The 6,947-nt window shown below is 36.5% G+C and overlaps 1 protein-coding gene across 2 annotated transcripts in view; it reads left to right on the forward strand.

Annotated features, from left to right (window-relative positions):
- The first annotated feature begins 2,427 nt into the window (after window positions 1-2,427).
- LOC106878001 (uncharacterized) overlaps window positions 2,428-6,947 on the forward strand; it is a 19,042-nt gene continuing 14,522 nt past the window's right edge. For both annotated transcript variants that reach the window (XM_014927077.2, XM_014927075.2), the window contains exon 1: window positions 2,428-2,626. The gene's annotated coding sequence lies outside the window, so the exon portion shown is untranslated. The remainder of the gene's footprint in view (window positions 2,627-6,947) is intronic.

Genomic DNA, 6,947 nt, shown 5'->3' on the forward strand with positions numbered 1-6,947 from the left:
GGGAGACTCTGGGTGTCAATAAGAACAAGTTGGCCAAACCCTCATTAACTTTTTCAAATTTCACTTGAAAAGAAAAGTGAGGGTGGAGAGAGAAGTTCTTCCCCCCGAGCAATTTTCTCAAAAGGTGGGTGAAAAGACAAAGCGGGAAAGGCACTTACCCTAGTGGTCAGAACTGTTGTGGGGTTTTCACAAGCAGTTCTAGGAGGTTTTCTTCTTTTGCGGAATTTTGTTGTTATATTCAATTAATGTTGTTTTTCATTGTTTACACAACTTTCATGTAACCCCGCATTGTATTTGTCCTGTTTTCTTTTTTATGTAAACCCCTTTATGGTTAATAAAGAAATCATTATTATTATTGTTGTTATTGTTAAGGCAGCAAGCCTTACCATGCTGGGCAAAATGCTTGGTGGCATTCCATCCTCCTTCACATTCTGAATCCAAATTCCACCAAGGTGGACTTTGCCTTTCGTCATTTTGGGGGTCGATAAAATAAGTACCAATGAATCACTGGGGGTCAATGTAATCAACTCATCTCCTCTCCCAAAATTGCTGCCCTTGTGGCAAAATTCGAAACTATTATTATTATTATTATCTGCTGTTTCTTATCTGCCCATTGAACTGCTTTACATATAACACAATGGTTGTCAAATGACATGTGAAGGTTAAGTGACTCACAAAATCAAAACTCTTGAATAGTCAGCAATTTCCGCTTTTCTTTTCACTTAGCTATCGCTTGACATTTCATTGTTTTTTTTTGCCTAATTTCTTGCATATGACGTGTACTAACTTGTTTCACTTCACTGAGTTGCAAATGGCAATTTACATACAATCTATTTCTTGCGAACAAAATAAAGCGAAGGGAAGGCCACTGTGGGCCAGACATAATGCTTATTTATTTACATTGATTCGAACTAGTCATGTTTTATTGTGTAGCTTTGAGATTTCAAATGACATGTCTACTTTTAGAATGATATTGCAGGGTAAGTGTGAGAGGCAAGATCTGGTCGGTCAGAAGATAAAACAGATAGAATATTTTGGCCAGATTATGGTTGCTTTAATTGCTAAAGGGTTAATATGCCAATAAATTTTTGTTAATGTTGATATCAGGACCATCATCATCATCATTGAACGTCTGTTTTTCATGCTGGCATGGGTTGGACAGTTCGACAGACTATGAAACCTGGGTACCCTTGCTAACACCAGTCACTTTACAGAGTGTACTGGATGTTTTTTTTTTATGTGGCACCATCACCAGTGCTTCTTACATGGCACTTGTTGACATCAGCTTAAGAAAATAAATGTAAAACGGTTCTATAAAAAGCACAGGTAAATTGCAGATAATTGAAGGCGGACATACGAGGTGAAGGAGTTTCTTACTCCCCCATGTCATTTCAGGTGCTATCCCACTGTATGGCACAGACCCAGGCTGATTAAAGCTTTTTCAATAGATTGATAGATGGAGGTGGAAGGAAGCCTGCTATTGTGTGTATATATATATATGTGTGTGTCACCTTGTGATGACATTGAATGATAGTTGTAAGCAAACATCATACCTTGCAGGTGGTTTAGCTGTTTGTTAATCTTCTGTAAAAACATGCCTGACCGTTGTACTGTTCATGTTTGAAGGACAGGGGGAAATATTACCATGTTTGAAAGCAGGTTAGGGTTCGTGATGGAAAGAGCATTTCAACTGCAGAGAATCTGTTTCTCCGAATTTCCTGTGGTATACACAAGCATGGAAATGTAGACATTAGAATAATGACGATGCTGATAGACACAAAGCCTGAAATTTAGAAGGAGTTTGATGAATAAAGTAACTCCTACTTTTCCTCACTATTCCTACCAGGTTGTTTTAAAGGACTTATATCCTCCTGTGTCCGATAGTAAATTATTTTCATGTGAACGACCGGTTTTGTGGGTACTTTCTTGTGATGTACCTACCACAAATTGTATGTTCGCAGAGTTGACAAAAAGGGCCATTTTCCTTGCAGTTTCTTTTCTATATCTTCCTGGTTCCTGGAAACGTGAACGAAATCAGTAACTGGCCGAACGTTGGAGCGCCGGAAAAATTGTGATCCAGGCAGATGTAGAAGAGAAACTGCAAGTAAAATAGGTTTTTCTGTCAACTTCGTAAACATTTTTTTTTTCCCCATTGACACTTACATGAGAGAAATATATTTACAAGACCGGCCAATTCGGCACGCAGAGGATTAGTATCGGGCAGAGGGGATGACGCAAGTCCTTATTCCGAGCTTAAACCTCACCAGAGATTTACTTTCTATCCTTCCAGAGATTCGTAAAGAACAAAAAAATACCAATTAGTTAACTGTGGCTTGTTTAATCTATGATCTTTGGTGGGAATGGAATTCTATCGGACTCAGAGATACTGCACACAACAGATACGAGCAGCAACAGATAGGAACAGGAACACAACTTCGTCGAACTCTCGCTGTCTAAAGGAAGTAACTCTACTTCAGTTCCTTGTTGCCTGCGCTTGAACGAACACTCTTGGAACAGTTTTGTTCATTAATTACAGATCTTACTTTTACGCGGAAGAAAATATATTCTATTTTTCTAACGATCACTTTTTTGTTTATCCGAGTCAACTTATTTTAAAATTTAACAGGTAATAACTTTCTCTTTCTCCTTTCACACCCATAAAGATACATATACAGATGTATGTATGTATGTGTGTGTGTATGTATGCACGTATGTTTGTATGTATGTATGTAATGTATGTATGTATGTACGTACGTACGAATGTATGTTAATTATACCTATCTATCTGTCATGTTAATATTGCGGGTGCGGCAAGGCATTGAGCTGGCAGGATTCAAAGCACGCCAGACAAAAGTTTAGCGGTACTCCGTCTTTCACGTTCTGAGTTCAAATTTCGTCAAGGTTGACTTTGCCATTCATCCTTTCGGGGTCGATGGAATAGTACTAGTTGAATACTGGGGTCGCTTGAATCGATTAAGCCCTTTCTCGTGAACTTACTGACCTTGCGCCATAATTTGAAACCAATATTTTGTTTAGACTTAGTGATACTAATAACCTGGTGTTAGAACTCAATATACATGTTTCAGAACAAAGTATTAGTCGAGGGCAGAGCGGTAATAAGAAATTAGAATGACAAAGGAATAAATTACTAATTTGTGATCTTCATTAACTTATAGCCGTTTCTTATATATATGTGTGTGTGTGTATATATATATGTATGTATATATGTGTGTATGTATATATATATATGTATGTATATGTGTGTGTGTGTATATATATATATATAAAGAAAATTCAAACATTTCGAGCCTACGCTCTTTATATATATATATATATATATATATATATATATATATATATATATATATATATATCGTTTTTGGATTTGGTTTCCAAGATTCTTTATGTGAGTTCGTATGTTGAAGCATATTTTGTTGTGTCTGGGGAGAGTCATTCTCTTTTAGTGCCTTATTATTTAATACATTCACCGGCAAAGTTTCCACTCATTTATTTATTTTTCCTAAAATTTTCGTTGCTTCTTGCAACGAATGACTCTCCCCAGACACAACAATATATAATTTATTTTTTCTTATATATATACGTTATTACCTACATCTTTTTCATCACAAGTTCCCTATTAAGGGCGTGTCTAATGAAATTAGATCCATTATATACCACAACAATCTTAGTACACGTGCGCGCGCGCGCATGTGTGCAGGGCCGGCCCGAGGGTTGCCGGCGCTGCGGGCAAGCTGACGGTCGTGGAAGTCTCCATGTCTTTGTCACTCTCACCTGGTTGCATACCTTGAGCCGACCCTGTGTGTATACATGGATGCATTGGAAATCGAGATATGACAAAGCGACAGTTTGTCAACCTATTCATTGAGTTCATGGGCGATGAATACATCACATTGACCCGATGCTACGGCAAGGTGACTCGCCAGACGCGATCCGAGAACGTCAATGTTACGAAGAGTATTTGTTTGCCACTCAATTACTTCTTCTGGTCTTGTGTGGGTGTGTTAAATTTTACAAAGAAACAATCGACAATAACTTTACAAGCTCCAGCTCGTTCACTTTCCTTCGACGAAAGTGAGCAAATACATCTCTGTTTACTTTTCGCTTTTGTTCCAGTTGATTCCAAATTTGGTGTATTGATATAGTTTTATATGCTAATTATGGAAATAAAATTCATTTTTGCCATAAATTTATAAATAGTTAATAGCTTTTAAAATTTGCCAATCTTGTGTAATTTTAGTCAAACTGAAATGTTGAAAGTACTGTAAAAGTTCCTTGTACAAGTTAATATGAATTTTATTAAAAAGTATTGATTAATTCTTCAATTTAATGTTAGATTGTTTGGCAACATTCTGCTTTAAGCACGCTATATAACTCATCATAACTTTTATATATTTTGGAATTCTCAGAAAGTGCTTTTCCACAGAAATTCATACGATTATGCAAAAAACCAAAGAAATATTTTTAGAACATCTCATGACCGACTCACACCCTCCTCGTTTGTCGTTCTGACTTATTTTACAATATCTTTCTCCCCATAAACACATTTAATGGTCTATTGCTGAGATTTAAGCCGAAAATTCGGATTGTCTATATTTTAAACTGATTGAAAAAAATTTTTTTTCATACTCGTGTGCATTCGCAAAACTTTTTCTGAAAATTTCCCCAAAGGAGTAGCTACTTGGTAAGTAGCTTGCTTACCAACCACATGGTCCCGGGTTCAGTCCCACTGCATGGCACCTTGGGTAAGTGTCTTCTACTATAGCCTCAGGCCGACCAAAGTCTTGTGGGTGGATTTGGTAGACAGAAAAGGAAAGAAGCCCGTCGTATATATATGTGTGTGTATGTTTTCCTCCCTAACATCACTTGACAACCGATGTCGGTGCGTTTACGTTCCCGTAAATTAGCGGTTCGGCAAAAAGGACCGATAGAATAATTATTAGGCTTACAAAGAATAAGACCTGAGGTCGATTTGTTCGACTAAAGGCGGTGCTCCAGCATGGCTGCAGTCAAATGACTGAAACAAATAAAAGAAAAGATTAAAAAGTTATGAGGAGTTATAATGGCGTGCTTGAAGCCAATTGGTTTTTATATAATAACCAAAGATGGGCCAGATACTTCAGATGTGACACGAAACGAAGGGGAAGACTTGTTGGCTCTGGATGAAAGCCCTAATGAACAATTATCCAAAATTCTGATTGCCTCCGTTTACCTAATATCACTTCTCACCCGTCGACACACACTCAGACAGCGGTGTGCAGTGTTTTGACAAAAAAGGAAAGCTATAATCGTCGTGGCCAGGGTGTTAGAAACACCGACATTGCTAGAAATAAGAGCTGAAATGCTCTACTGCTGTAGTTAACGCACATAATTGTATACATACAAACTGATAGGGACTATAATCGCTGGAAACCGTCGATCGAGAATTTCCTGTACTGACCAGTCAGTTATGGCAATTATATATATCCGTTCTAACAGTCTCGCTCACTATCTAATATAAGGCATAAATACAGATTGGTGCCCCGTCGAATTTGTTTCCTCATAACTTTCTGTAAAATGTATATTTACTAATGAAACTTTTCAAGAGTGTAGATTATGTAAAGTTGATGCTTCAGACATAGAAATCTGATTGGAAACAATTTAAAAAATAAAAAAAAAAACGATCAAGTTACGGATACTGCCATGCAAGTTGGAAGCAAAATCATCCCAAACTCCGAATTCATTTTTTTTTTTTTTTTTTTTCCAAAAGTTATTAACCTACTCATATTCTATACCTGGTACCTTCAAGGAAATTGCTTGATAGGCAGAAAACCGTATCTCTGCAAAATTTTATTTTTAGAAAATTATGAGGGAACGAAGTCGATGTGTGGGCGCTGAAGCGCAGTTACACGTCATGTATTGGGTTGTCCGGAAAGTTCGTGCCGATTTTTAAAGGAAAGAAAAGGGTCAATAAATACTTGCCATTACATTTTAAATCAACCAAATATGAACGATTTTGTTGCACAATGCGTCTCCATCTTTCCTTTAACTTGAAAATACCCTCTTCCCAGAATTGAGGTGGTTTCATGGCAAATAAGTCGAAAGGTAAGCTACTATAAATCGGCATGAACTTTCCGGACCACCCAATATATACGTCTGTAATATACACACACACACACACACACATACGGGGGTGGAGTAAGTATGCATGGGTGTAAACATAATTTTCTTCAAGGAGTTCTCGATTTTTGTAAAGGATTCACCATTAGAAATTTAATTGGCATTCCTGGGGCGAAACTCGAAGCTGTTGAAGCGTTCCTCTCGCCACATATTTAAACGAATGTATATGTTTGGTGGAAGAACAATTACAGCCATTAAATCGCATTAAAAACATTTATTTCTTGAGATATCAACATTTTCGTCACGTGGAAGCATTCTTGTGATATAAATATCAAGTGTTAAAATATGATCTTTTCATTTGATAATTATATCGAAGGAATGCGATATATTTATTAGGTTCGTGCATAATTCTTGCGGCTTTTTTTCAATAAATTTTATTCAACAAAAAGCAATAACAACATTTAACAAAAACATCTTTAAATGATTATTCCGGAGTATATTCACCATCTACTTCAATTTCTGCTTGGCGTTTTGTTTAAATTTTTTTATTAAATAAAATTTATTGAAAAAAAAAAACAAAAAAACCGCAATAATTACGATCCAACCTAATAAATATATCCAAACTGGAAACGAACACCAATGTTCCATATGGTAGGCTTGATAATTTTTGAAGTATTCCTTAATACGCAAATAATGCGGTGTTGAGCACTCATTCTCATATACATATACACATACATACATATACCTATATAACTATTTGGTTTAACTTCATTATTACAGTGAAGGCAACTTGATGCCAGTCCAAACTAGTTGGTCCAGATTACTTATGC

This window comes from Octopus bimaculoides, chromosome 14, assembly GCF_001194135.2.
Source record: "Octopus bimaculoides isolate UCB-OBI-ISO-001 chromosome 14, ASM119413v2, whole genome shotgun sequence".
Classification (NCBI taxonomy): Eukaryota; Metazoa; Mollusca; class Cephalopoda; order Octopoda; family Octopodidae; genus Octopus; species Octopus bimaculoides.